The sequence below is a fragment of the Prunus mume genome, linkage group LG7 (assembly GCF_029339155.1).
Source record: "Prunus mume cultivar Tortuosa linkage group LG7, ASM2933915v1, whole genome shotgun sequence".
NCBI lineage: Eukaryota > Viridiplantae > Streptophyta > Magnoliopsida > Rosales > Rosaceae > Prunus > Prunus mume.
Window position 1 is genome coordinate 54,632 of NC_142704.1, and position 14,848 is coordinate 69,479.

Sequence of the window (14,848 nt, forward strand, 5' to 3'; positions counted from 1 at the left end):
AACTCCTCCCTCCATATTATGATGTTGACCAAGTTTTCTGCTTAATCCAATATCGATTGGCCAATGAAATTGGACACTTCAAGTTCGTACGAAGATCGTTCCGTAAATGAGTGGTTGGTGTATTACATAGTTTCAGCAATTGGATTTCACTCAAAACTCACCGAATGACTCCTCCCACCATATTATAATGTTGCCCAAGTTTTGGGCTCAATCCGATCTAGATTGGAGGAAGAAATTGGACAATTCAAGTTCGTACGAAGTTTATTTCGTAAATGTATTAGTTGGTGTATTGCATTGTTTTGGCAATTGAATTTCACTCAACACTCTCCGAATGACTCCTCCCACCATATTATAATGTTGCCCAAGTTTTGGGCTCAATCCGATCTAGATTGCACAAAGAAATTGGACAATTCAAGTTTGTACGAAGTTCGTTCCGTAAATAGAGTGGTTGTTGTATCGCAAAGTTTTAGTGATTGGATTTCACTCAAAACTCACCAAATCACTCCTCCCACTGTATTATAATGTTAGCCAATTTTTGGGCTCAATCCGATCTAGATTGAACGAAGATATTGGACAATTCAAGTTCGTACGAAATTCTTTCCATAAATTGAGTGGTTGGTGTATTGCATTGTTTTGGCGATTGGATTTCACTCAAATCACACTGAACAACTCCTCCCACCACATTATAATGTTGCCCAACTTTTGGGCTCAATCCGATATTGATTGGCCTATGAAATTGGGCACTTCAAGTTCGTACAAAGTTTGTTCCGTAAATGGGGTGGTTCGCATATTGTATAGTTTTAGCAATTGGATTGCACTCAAAACACACAAATTCAGTCCTCCCACCATATTATGATGTTGTCCATGTTTTGGGATCAACGATATATATTGGCCAAAGAAATTTGACAATTCAAGTTCGTACGAAGTTAGTGTAGTAAATGTATTAGTTGGTGTATTGCATCGTTTTGGTAATTGGATTTCACTTAAAACTCACCGAATGACTCCTCCCACCATATTATAACGTTTTCCAAGTTTTGGGGTCAATCTAATCCCGATTGGATGAAAAAATTGGATAATTCAAGTTTGTACGAAGTGCGTTTCGTAAATGCAGTGGTTGGTGTATTGCATAGTTTTAGCGATTAGATTTCACTCAAAACTCACCAAATAACTCCTCCCACCATACTATGATGTTGACCAAGTTTTGGGCTCAATCCGATATTGATTGGCTAAGGAAATTGAACACTTCAAGTTCGTACGAAGTTCGTTACGTAAATGGAGTGGTTGGTATATTGCATAGTTTTAGCGATTAGATTTCACTCAAAACTCACCGAATGACTCCTCTTGCCGTAATATAATGTTACCCAAGCTTGGGCTTAATTCGATATCGATTGAACCAAGAAATTAGACAATTCAAGTTCGTACGAAGTTCGTTCTGTAAATGGAGTGGTTGGTATATTGCATAATTTTAGTGATTGGATTTCACTCAAAGCTCACCAAATCAGTCCTCCCACCATATTATGATGTTGACTAAGTTTTGGGTTCAATCTGATATCGATTCAACCAAGAAATTGGACAATTCAAGTTCGTACGAAGTTCGTTACGTAAATGGAGTGGTTGGTGTATTGCATAGTTTTGGTGATTGGATTTCACTCAAAACTCCCCGAATGACTCCTCCTGCCGTAATATAATGTTACTCAACTTTTCGGCTCAATCTGATAACGATTGGACCAAGAAATTGGATAATTCAAGTTCGTACGAAGTTCATTCCATAAATGGAGTGGTTGGTGTATTGCATAGTTTTGGCGATCAGATTTCACTCAAAACTCACTAAATGACTCCTCCCACCATATTATAATGTTTTCCAAGTTTTGGCCTCAATCTGATCTCGATTGGACGAAAAAATTGAACAATTCAAGTTCATACGAAGTTCGTTTTGTAAATAGAGAGCTTGGTTTATTGCATAGTTTTAGTGATTGGATTTCACTCAAACTCACAAAATAACTCCTCCCACCATATTATGATGTTGACCAAGTTTTGGGCTCAATTTGATATCGATTGGCCAAGGAAATTAAGCACTTCAAGTTCGTACGACGTTCGTTCTGTAAATGGAGTGGTTGATGTATTGCATAGTTTTGGCGATTGGATTTCCCTTAAAACTCAACGAATGACTCCTCCTGCCGCAATATAATGTTACACAAGTTTTGGGCTCAATCCAATATCGATTGGACCAAGAAATTGGATAATTCAAGTTCATACGAAGTTCGTTCCATAAATGGAGTGGTTGGCGATTGGATTTCACTCAAAACTCACTAAATGACTCCTCGCACCATATTATAATGTTTTCCAAGTTTTGGGCTGAATCTAATCTTGATTGGACGAAAAAATTGGACAATTCAAGGTCATACAAAGTTCGTTTTGTAAATGGAGTGCTTGGTGTATTGCTGTTTGTGCCTAATAAATCACGGTCATAAACTGACCGAAGGGACCTCCTTTCGGCCCTAGCACTTACTCATGAACCAAAACGGTCACGATTCATTAGGCATTTCGCCCTCTTGAAAACAAGAGAAAAGCTGAGAAGGCAGAATCATCTCGGCCTCGCGACCGCGGTATTATGAGCCAAAGCCGAGCGATAAAAGACATGGTCGAAACTGCAGATCAAATCGCCACGTGGCCTCGGGTCTCACGCCCCATTTAATGAAGTAATGCCTTTGACTATCGTAGCAAGCCCACTAGTCGCAAGAAGCATCTAATGCACGAGGGAAGAAGGGGTGTGACTGAAGTCAAGATTTGGTAATAGAGATCAGAGTGGTTAGGCACAAGCACTCTCACAAGTATGCTTACAACTTGAGGTCAGATCACCAACCACCAGACCAGGGCATTAAATGCATTACCACGGCGGGGCGGAACCCACGATCAGGGCGGTGGCCGAGATTTACCCGGATCCATGGGAGTCACACCACCATGCTTCACGATCCCAAATGCTGATTTGACTACCTACTTACCCTGATCAGGCTCCACCACACATATCTTTTTAGCCTCGATTGTCCCTCCAGGACTCCCCCTATAAATACTAAACTCAAGACTACATTCAAAGGGTTCAAACACCAAACCAAAAGCCTCCCACAGAGCAAATTATATTTTCCTGTAATGCACTTTCAATACCTTTATTTGCTTTCCTAGGAGTAGTGGTAGATTGTAAGGAAAATCCATTCATCAATATATCATACGACCCTTGATTTTGAAGGCGCCGGAGCACCATCTCTGTTGTCATCTCATTCATCCCATATATCATACGACCGTCGCTCTCTCAAAGAACGCTGGAGCACCGCCTAAAACCCGCCACCAACACCATTAAACGGCCTTGTAGCTCAGGCCGTGAACCGACGGCCAAGATCAATTCCTCTCTCGCCACAATTGTTTGATCGGAGTCGAACACGAAACAGCGCATCATTTAAACCATCTTCGACCGAACCTTATCACCATCTCGACACGAGATGGCCGTCTTGCACGCCGCATAACCATACGCATCCAAAGAAGGACGCGTCACGTGTTAACGCACATCCCTTAGCCCGAGCACCAGCCGTGAGATTTGCACAGCAAACACTTTTGCACGCTTGATGGGACTTTGTTAAAAACTTATGGTGGAAACTAGGGCACAGCAAAGCTCAAACATAAAACAGTCGAAATGACTTCCGAGGCTCCTGACTCTACCTCACCAATCACTATCGCCAAAACCGAACACGCGGTTAGAATCTCGGCCAGATTCCAACAATGACGGATCGTGCGGCCGAGTCCATGGGAGAGCAAGTAGTAGTGGAGGATCTGATGGCTAAGCAGGCCTACAGGATAGAGACATCCTTTATGGTCGTAATGGACAGATTCTCCTCGAGCTACGGACAATCTTTCAGAGAAGATGTCGGTGACGTCATCCGTGATGCCTCCCGAGCCGGACGAGAAGCCAAGAGCACGAGAGGTTTGAGCCCTACGGCAGCAAAGACCTCGACACCTCTGCCCGCACCCGCGTCGGGCTACGGCGGCATTCTCACCGCCGACAAATAGCTGAGGCAATCCCGGTAACATGGGTGAATCGGACCGACCGCCCACGAAACATCATACGACCCACTCCACACTTTGGCAGTATCACTAAGGCAAAGCAGCCCCATGCATTCGTCCGGCAACTCGGCCCGATTCACCGTGGCCGTCCAGACCATCCAAGCCCAAGCAGCGCGACCGATGCCTCATCACGCAAGATGCGGTCAGAGCAATCGACCGTTTCACCATTATAGGCGTTGTTATTTGATCGGCCAGTCCCACCCTCGATGCGGTTTGGCCATTCTAACAACAACACATGCGCACTTGGTCAAACCTACAACGCAGTATCTAGTGCCGCCGTGCTCGGTCGCAGCGGCCTAACCTCGTTCAAGTGGCCTAGCGATAAGGCCGCAAAGCGAGGGGCAACAAGTTCCGCGGCGGTTCTGCCCGAAGAAGCGGCCCCTCGGGGACTCCGGTTCAAGACGTCCGCGAATGATCGAGGACGGCTCGCTCGAGACGCTGGCGCCAAGGTATACCAAACCGTACCCACCAGAAATTGATCGGACCCTTTTCCTAGAACTATCGATTGCCCGAATTCATTCTATTCTCCGGGATGGGCGGACCTCCTCCATTGAACACATAGGCGCTTCACGGCCCAAGTGCGAGAGGCGATTTAGACGCCTGAGGCTCCGTTTATTCGTTCACTCTCCGGCCGTGCGGAGTTCTCATGGTTCATAAACCTTCCACTGAATTCGGTGAAGGATTGGTTTGACATGGAAAGAATATTCCATGAACGTTTTTATCGACCAACCGAGAGATAACGGTCGCCGAGCTGGCAAGGATGAGCGGCATCGGATGAATCGCCTTGCGACTACCTACAGCGGTTCAAAACTTGTAGGAACTGGTGCCGCACGAACCTACCAGAGAGGGTGATGAAAGTCTCAAATTACATCTTTTTACTATTATTTTGGAGACTTTATGATATAATTTTGGAGACTTTATGATATAATTTTGGCTTAATGAATATAATTTCACTTGTTGTTACATTTTATTCTCACCAACTGGATTTATGAATTTTCTATATTAATTTGGTGAACTTATTAGGTGAATTTATCTTCTGTAGGAAGTTGGAAAGCCAAAAGATGAAGACATACATTTGTCCAAGTTCAAGCTAGGTGTGAAGAGAATTGCTGGCAGATTTAATTGAAGAATTGATTGTGGGATTATTGTGATTATAAAGAGAAGTAAAGAGGGAGAAGAGAAGACAAAACCGTTGAAGCTAAAGAGCCTATTTTATGTCATTCATAGCCATTTAACGCCCACTTACCTCACCGTTATTTCTTTTCCACTAACTCTTCACCATCAACACATGTTTAATCCAATTAATCCCTCAATTAAACCCTTCATCACCCACCATGAATGTATTAACTTCCCACTCACCTCATTGACTACTATAAATCACCCATCAACTTATTTGGCAAGGGCACCCCTACGACAGATTTCTTTATCCATTTAGTTTATGTTTTCCTTTGTAATGAGTTGCTAGAACTCTAGCTAAGGCTAAAGGGAATGTTCTTTGAGTAAGTTTGTGAATTGTTCTTTAATCCAATATACGGTATGAATTGCTAAATTCTTTTATTTTTGGTTGTTCAATATTTTCATATCCTTTTATTTTGATTGATGTTAAGTGCTATTATCTTTTCATGAGTTCAATTATATTTTTCTCATTGTTAAGAACTGACTTGGCATGCTTTTAAATTAAAAGAGTAGATATTAAGCAACTCCATTTTCTGAACAATCATTAATAAAAGATTACATTGAAAAATTAAATTGGTTTTAATTTCTTTATCTTCCGGTTAAAGTTTCTCAATGATGATTTTAATCGAGTTATAATTTGGATTAAAGAGCATGAAACATATTTTGTTTAAAGAATTGAACCTTGATGCATCAACATTTTCATTATTGATATTTCATTTTTAAACTCAATTTTCCACAACAATCAAATCAAATTACTTTTCCATTTTGCTTGTCACTTTTATTGTGGTACGTTTAATTATTTCTTTGTGTGCAGATATTTGCCTAACTGCTCCTTGAGGATACGATACTTGGACTTCCAAGATTATTACTACGTGTGACTACTTGCACTTGGGTAGACGCAACAAGTTTTTGGCGCCGTTGCCGGGGAGCGGTGAAGCGAAAAGTAGCACAAGGAAATTCATTGTTAAGGTTTGCGGTTTTAGTTTCCAAAGCTAATTCGGTAAGGCTTATCAAACTCAATTTTTCATTTCTGTTTTTATTTTTGTTTGTTTTTGTCTTAGTTTTTTTAATATTAAAAAAATTTTAAAAAAATTAGTTTAGATTTTATTTATTTATTTGTTACTTCTTTATTTTGTTTATGAGATATCGTGATCGGTTTGGTAGATTTGCAAAGAAACCTCAATTTGACTAAATTTCATCACAAATGGCTGAGAATAATAATAATAATAATAATAATGCATTGGAAGGCCCCCAAAATGATGAAGATAATCATAGTGTTCATAATGATGAGAATCGTAGTGTTCATAATGATGAGAATCCACTTGTTAGGACATTACATGATTATTTGCATCCTGCTCGTACAAGTGTGCCATCTTGCATCATTTTTCCGTTGAATGGTCAAACTTTTGATTTTAAACCGGGCATGATACAACTTTTACCAACTTTTCATGGAATGGAATCTGAAAATCCATATTCACATGTGCGTGAGTTTGAGGAAGTTTGTGGAACTTTTCCAACACAAGGGTGTAGGCTTGATACAGTTTTGCTAAAACTTTTTCCATTTTCACTGAAAGATAAAGCGAAAACTTGGCTTTATTCTCTAAGGCCAAGAACAATTGGAACATGGCTTGAAATGCAAACTGAATTTTTCAAGAAATTTTTCCCAATTCAAAAGACAAATTCTTTGAAAAGACAAATGACCACATTTTCTCAAAAAGATAATGAGTCTTTACCTCAAGCTTGGGAAAGATTTAAAGATTTGTTAATGTTATGTCCTCACCATGGTTTTGAAAGATGGAGGGTGGTAAGTCATTTTTATGATGGTTTAACACCTAAAGATCGACAATTTATTGAGATGATGTGCAATGGAAATTTTATGTATAAAGATCCTGAAGATGCTTTTGATTTTCTTGATGAAATTGCAGAGAAATCTCAGATTTGGAGCACTCCCAACACATTTGAGCCTAATTCCCAAAAGGCAAAATCTTCCATTAATCCTTCTAGCGGCGGTATTTATCACCTTAAGGAGGAAGATAGTCTCAAAGCTCAATTGGCAACAATGGCTAGGGAAGTTGAAACTCTAAAATCAAAATTGCCTCAAAAAGTTAATTCAATTGCAAGTCAAGAAATTTTTGAGATTTGTGAAGTTTGCGGGGTCATGGGACATGTAACAAAAGAGTGTCCAACACTTCCAGCTTTCAGAGAAATGTTGCATGATCAAGCAAACTTTGTGAATCAATTTAAAAAACCATCCACTTTTTCTGAAACTTATAATCCAGGATGGAGAAACCACCCAAATTTCAGTTGGAGAAATAATACTAATAATAATGTGCCTCAACAAAAATCTAATTCTTTTTATTATTCTCCACAGGTGGAAGGACAATCATCGTCATCAAATTTGGAAGATGTTATGAAGCAATTCATACAAAGCCAAACTGCCACAAATCAAAAGAATGCACATGACATTGGTGAGATTAAGAGCACTCTTTCCAAACTCACTTCTTCACTGTCAATTCAAGAAAAGGGTAAATTTCCTTCTCAAGTCCAACCTAATCCACATGCACAGTTAGAGGTAAATACCCTTCTTCTTCTTCTTCTTTGAATGAAAATAAGCATGAATATGTGAAGGCTGTCACTACTCTTCGTAGTGGAAAAATAATTGGGAAAGATGATTTAGTAACAGTTGAAAATAAAAAGAATTCAGAAAAATCCAAAAATAATGAAAAAGAAAATAATGATTCTGAAATTGTTAAGTGCCCTTTTCCTGCTCCATTCCCACAAGCACTTAAGGTTGGAAAGAAAATTCAAAATCCTGAAATTTTGGAGGTTTTTAAACAAGTGAAAATCAATATACCTCTTTTGGATGCTATAAAACAAATTCCTTCATATTCAAAATTTTTAAAGGATTTATGCACTATCAAAAGAAAACACAATGTTGATAAGGCCGCATTTTTAACTGAAAATGTAAGTGCAATTCTTTAAACTAATACTCCACCCAAGTACAAAGATCCAGGTTGTCCCACAATTTCTTGTATTATTGGAAATTTTATCATTGAACAAGCTTTATTGGATTTGGGTGCTAGTGTTAATTTGTTGCCTTACTCGGTTTATAAGCAATTGGGTCTTGGTGAATTAAAACCCACCTCAATAACATTGCAATTGGCTGACCGTTCAGTCAAAATCCCAAGAGGTATGGTGGAAGATGTGCTGGTTCAGGTAGACAAATTTTATTTTCCAGTTGATTTTATAGTTTTGGATACTGAACCAGTTGTGTATTCTAATTCTCAAATTCCTGTTATTCTTGGAAGACCATTTCTTGCTACATCTAATGCTCATATAAATTGCAGGAATGGACTTATGCAACTATCATTTGGGAACATGACATTGGAGCTCAACATATTTAACATATGCAAGCAGCCAACAAACAATGAAGATGACAAAGAAGTTTACATGATCGAGACGATTGTTCAAAATTGCTTTAATTCTTCTTTTCCTTCTGATCCATTGCAAATTTGTTTAGTAAATGGGGATTGTAATTTTGCACAAGATTTTGAAGTATAATATCTTTGTTCTTTGTTGGATTCTGCACAGGTACAAGAACATAATGGTTGGATACCAAAATATGAGGAGCTGCCAACTGTGAGTAATGAGACAAAATCATCAAGAGAAGAAGCCCCAAAGTGTGAATTGAAGCCTCTTCCTGCTAGACTTAAATATGCTTTTCTGGGAGAAGATGAGACCTATCCTGTGGTAATATCTTCTAAACTAGAGCTTTTGCATGAAGGTATGTTACTTAAAGTTTTGAAAGATCATAGGACTGCTATTGGATGGACTTTATCTGATATTAAAGGTATAAGTCCTTTGGTTTGCACACACAAATTTTTTTTTGAAGAAGATGCTAAACCAGTTAGGCAGGCTCAACATAGACTTAACCCAACAATGAAAGAAGTTGTGCAAAAAGAAGTACTTAAACTTTGGGATGCAGGTATCATATATCCAATTTCTGATAGCAAATGGGTAAGTCATACACAGGTTGTTCCTAAAAAATCAGGAGTCACAGTAGTTGAAAATGATAATGGAGAAATGGTACCAACTAGGGTCACTACTGGATGGAGAATGTGTATTGATTATCGTAAATTGAACTCAGTCACAAGAAAGGATCATTTTCCTTTACCATTTCTTGACCAAATTTTGGAAAGAGTTGCAGGGCATATGTATTATTGTTTTTTAGATGGTTATTCAGGATATTATCAAATTGAGATTTCATTAGAAGATCAAGAAAAAACAACTTTTACTTGCCCATTTGGAACTTTCGCTTTTAGAAAAATGCCTTTTGGTCTTTGCAATGCACCAACTACATTCCGACGTTGCATGATAAGCATATTTAGTGACATGGTAGATAAATATTTAGAAGTTTTCACGGATGATATTACTGTGTTTGGTGATTCATTTTCTGACTGTTTATCTAACTTGGAAAATGTTCTTATCAGGTGTAAGGAGAAAAAATTGGTGCTTAACTGGGAGAAATGCCAATTCATGGTCACATCCGGCATAGTACTTGGACACATTGTTTCTCACAAAGGAATTGAAGTAGATTAGTCAAAAATTGATTTAATTGCTAATCTGCCTATTCCTAAAACTGTTAAAGATATTAGATCTTTTTTAGGACATGCAGGTTTTTATCAAAGATTCATACAAAATTTTAGTACAATTGCAAGGCCATTGAATAATCTCTTGGAGAAATATGCTAAATTTGATTGGAATTATGCATGTCAAGAAGCATTTGAGAAATTGATTAAAATGCTAACATCAACTCCTGTAATGCAGCCCCAGATTGGTCCATGCCGTTTGAAATAATGTGTGATGCTAGTGATGGTGCTATTGGTGCAGTGCTAGGCCAAAGAAAAGACAAGAAGCTCTGTCATCTGCTACGCAAGCAGAACTTTGAATAGTGCACAGAAAAATTACACTACAACTGAAAAAGAATTGCTTGCTGTAGTTTTTGCATTGGAAAAGTTTAGGGCATATATTTTGGGCTCACAAATTGTTGTTTTTACAGATCATTCGGCCTTGAAGTATTCATTGACAAAGAAGGAACCCAAATCACGATTGATTAGATGGATTTTGCTTCTCCAAGAATTTGATCTTACAATCAAGGACAAGAAAGGAGTGGAGAATGTTGTTGCAAACCATCTTTCTAGGATATCTTTTGAGGAGCCTTATGAATATTTGCCTATAAAAGATTCATTTCCTGATGAACAATTGTTTAGTGTTTCTACATTACCATGGTTTGCTAACATTGTGAATTTTCTTAGTACAGGTCTTATTCCACCTCATTGGACCTCACAAGATAAAAAGAAATTTATGGTTGAGGTGAGAAAACGTATCTCTTCAAATATTATTCCGACCAGGTAATCCGTAGATGTGTTCCTGATGATGAAATATTTAGTGTCATATCTTTTTGTCATTCTGAGGCTTGTGGAGGTCACTTTTCTTCCAAAAAGACTTCGGCCAAAATTCTTCAATGTGGTTTTTATTGGCCTAGACTTTTTAAAGATGTGTATGAATTTTGCAAAACTTGTCCAAGTTGTCAAAAGTTGGGAAAAATTACTCGACGTAATATGATGCCTCTTAACCCAATTTTAATTATTGAAATTTTTGACTGTTGGGGCATTGATTTTATGGGTCCTTTTCCTCCATCTTTTGGTTACTTATATATCCTTGTTGCTGTGGATTATGTTTCAAAATGGATTGAGGCCATACCATGTCGGAAGAATGATCATAAAACTGTTTTGAAATTTTTGAAAGAAAATGTGTTGTCCATGTTTGGTATTCCTAGAGCGATCATCAGTGATGGAGGATCACATTTTTGCAACCGACCATTTGAAGCTTTGATGAAAAAATATGGGATAACCCATAAGATTTCCACTCCATACCATCCACAGACAAATGGCCAAGCAGAACTTGCAAATAGGGAAATCAAGCAAATTTTGGAAAAGACGGTGAATCCAACCCGGAAGGATTGGTCATTGAGACTAACTGATGCCTTGTGGGCATACCGTACTGCATACAAATCACCTCTTGGTATATCTCCATATAGGCTAGTTTATGGTAAATCTTGTCATTTACCTGTTGAATCAGAACATAAAGCATATTGGGCTATCAAATTGTTTAACTTTAGTCTTGGAGATGCAGGTACCTTGAGAAAACTCCAATTGAATGAACTTGAGGAAGTCAGGAATGATGCATATGAGAACTCATGAATTTACAATACTAAAGTTTTTCATGATAAAAATATTTTGAGGAAAAATTTTGAGCCTTCTCAACTTGTTCTTTTGTATAATTCTAGACTTCATTTGTTTCCTGGAAAATTAAGAACTAAATGGACAGGGCCTTTCATTGTTAAAAAAGTTTTCCCATATGGGACTTTGTTGAAGTTGAGGATCCCAAGAATGGAAATATTTTAAGGTTAATGTGCCAACGACTTAAACCTTACTTGGGGAGATGTGTTCGAGAAGATGAGGCAGTTTCTTTGAACGAACATTTTACCAGGATTGATTGGACTTCCCTTAGTCCATCTGTTGTATATAATTAGTTTAGAAATTTTTGTTCACTTGAAAAAAAAATATATATATTCGACATTTCTGTTTTTTTTATTTTGTTTTTACACTAACACATTGTTGGCTTTTACTTTGGATGTCAATTCTCAGGTAACGCTACCCTCTTCTTTTTATTATGCTTATATGTTTAAACATTGAGGACAATGTCAATCTTTGGTTAGGGATGGAGAAGATGTGTTTATTGTATTATTTTCTTGTTGCAACATGTTAGTTTTCCTTTCATTTTTGTTTTTGTTTTTGGTTTTTGGTTTGGTTTTGTTTTTGTATTTTGTTTTTGTTTATTTTTGTTTATTTTCGTCATTTATTTAAATTGTACAAAAAAAAAAAATTAAAAAAAACTGAAAAGTGTGAAGAAAAAATATTGTTTATGAGGTTAGTGCCTTTGTGTTGTTTGTTTTTCTGATGCATGCATGTGACAAGATTACATTGCACTTAGATTTATTTGATATTCATGAATGATTTTAAGATTGAGAACATATGAATTATATGATAATTATCCCACTTCTGTGTCTTTTTCATTTATTTCTAGTTAGTGGATGATTCATGAGTTATACTTTGACAATTGACACAAGCACACTGACACCTTTTGCGGGGTATAAAGTTAAAAACCAATTGTGCTTAATCTTTTGTCTTTGGTAAACTTGGACGACCTTGCTTTTGACTCATCTTGGTTTTTTAAAAAAATTAATAAATAAAAAAAAAAAAAAAAAAAAGGTTCATGAAATAATAGTGTTCTACTCAAGCTTCTACTTAGTAACTAGGCCTCTTGCCTAATCAGCAGTGAGTGTTTGCGTCAAACGGTGAAGTTCTGGGTGTGAATAATTTTGTGTGGCTAGTTTAGTTTCGTAGCCTTTTTAACTCGAGTTAGTAAGCTCTTAGGGGTGTCTCTACACCTAGTGCCTTAAAAGCCTTTTTGGTTTGAGGGTCACTAGCCTAACACTCGCTATATGGGTTAATTAGAAAGCTTAATGGAGCTAAGCATTGCACAGCCCACATAAAGGAAAGAATAGTATATTAAAAATAAATAAAAATAAAAATAAAAACCTTGGTTTGTTTCTCACAAGGGAGTTCAACAACTCTTGAGATCAAAAGGTTGGTATGATTGGAATTTAGCTAATGCCACTCAATTGTGTTGATTCACTTTACACCAAAGGAAACATGTGAAAAATTTGCTAGCTAATTATAAATGATTTGGGACTTCGAGGTGGGATTAACTTGAAATGTTAAATAAGTGTTCTCCCTTTTAACGTTCATGAATTGAAAATTTGGACTTTGTGCTTTGTCCTTTTTGTTGGTGACAGATGTTGAAATTATTTTCCAAATTTTATTTTATTTCATGTTTCTGAATAATTGTGCTAGCCTCATACTTGATGTTTGTGGGTATCATCCCTGGAAACCCTCACGAGACTACAACTCGTCCTTTAGGGGTAACCTAAGGGTTTAAAGGCTTGTTGCATACGCTAAATGCAATCGTATCCTGCGAAAGTGGTTTAGCTGTTTTATTTGTTATTTTATTTTTGTCATTTTTACTTAAATTTGAGTTTCTTTTAGTCGCTTGAATAGCTAGGGACTAGCAATAAGCTGGTTGGGGGTTGTGATGAGAGTCTCAAATTACATCTTTTTACTATTATTTTGGAGACTTTATAATATAATTTTGGCTTAATGAATATAATTTCACTTGTTGTTACATTTTATTCTCACAAAGAAGAGGTGCAGAAGAGGACGGCTTCAAAAGGGACTTACTATCGGAATCTGTTGTCGGCTATGCCGAAACGGCCCCGAGGCGAGAGCGACGAAGTTGAGATGAGCTCGGCGAGTCGGCATAGACAAAACATTCGCTTGCAAAGGACTTGTCAAGGCCGACAATAATCGCACGAAGATTCCGATGCCAAGTTCGCGACTCGAAAGCGAAGGCCTACACTTTGATTTGGCCGGGGCGAAGCTATCTTTGACCTCATTGGCGAGAAAAGGTCAAATTGTCCTTGACCATAAAATTGAAAACCGAAGAGCTCAAAGGAAAGGCGTTTTGCAAATACCACCAACAACTGCGTTGTTCTCGAGACGTCATCCATAAGTTGATAGACGAAAAGCTCAATTTCGAAAAAGCGGCCATGCGGTCGGGCTCAAGCCATTCCCTCCACATGTCATCAACATGGTTGCGCTCGGCTCGGGCGAATATAGGGAAGTTCGTCGGCGGCAAAGGAAAGGAGCCATTGGCCAAACAGGCGAACTAGTATCGTGCGGTCGGTGCAAGTCGAGATCAATCGGCTCGGACTGCCGAGAACAAAAGAAAGGCTGAGCCATCTTGACCGCCTATGAAGAAATTCGGCCCAATCGGCCGTCGGCCGACCAAGCAAGGCGGTTTCCGACCAACTAGGGGCACAAAGCCCGATACCTTGGCATGCCACAAAGCGAATCCGCTCTAGGTGGTAAAGACTTTGAAACCACCGGTCGTGGGATGACCGTTGGTATCATGCTCGACACAGGGCAACACCGAGCCGAACAAAAACCGGTGAAGGATGTAAAGACAAGTTCGGAGCCAAGATCTGACGGCCCGGTCGAGGGATTAAGCCAAAGAAGATGGCGACCGCAGACGAGCCATTATTCGTACCAATCGTTCCCCACAGCGAAGGTTGCGGCATCAAGCCTCCAGGGCGTGGCGCCTAGGCGGGATGGTTTTCCAGCGGGTGGTGGCTGTTTTAGTCGAACCAAAGGTCGCGGCCTTGGAGAAAACATATGAGGTATCATCGACGTCTACCATGGAAGGACCCCATTTTTCATGGAGTTCCATAAGGACCACTTGCCACCGACCTATCGGCATGACCCCAAGAGCAGTGAAATCGTGGAGTTGGCTCTCAAAAGCGCTAAAGGCGGAGGGGCTCCTCATTACAGTAGTCGGCTCGGCCATTAAGGCCGTATACGAGAAACCGAGAGGCTAG

The 14,848-nt window shown here is 38.8% G+C and overlaps 1 non-coding gene and 1 pseudogene across 1 annotated transcript; one reads left to right on the forward strand and one right to left on the reverse strand.

The window, feature by feature from the left end:
- The first annotated feature begins 6,493 nt into the window (after positions 1-6,493).
- Positions 6,494-11,552, forward strand: LOC148915128 (uncharacterized; annotated as a pseudogene).
- On the reverse strand, positions 6,969-7,077 carry LOC148915129 (small nucleolar RNA R71). Its single transcript, XR_016122406.1, has one exon. It is a non-coding gene; the product is annotated as a small nucleolar RNA R71 (small nucleolar RNA).
- Positions 11,553-14,848: the final 3,296 nt, after the last annotated feature.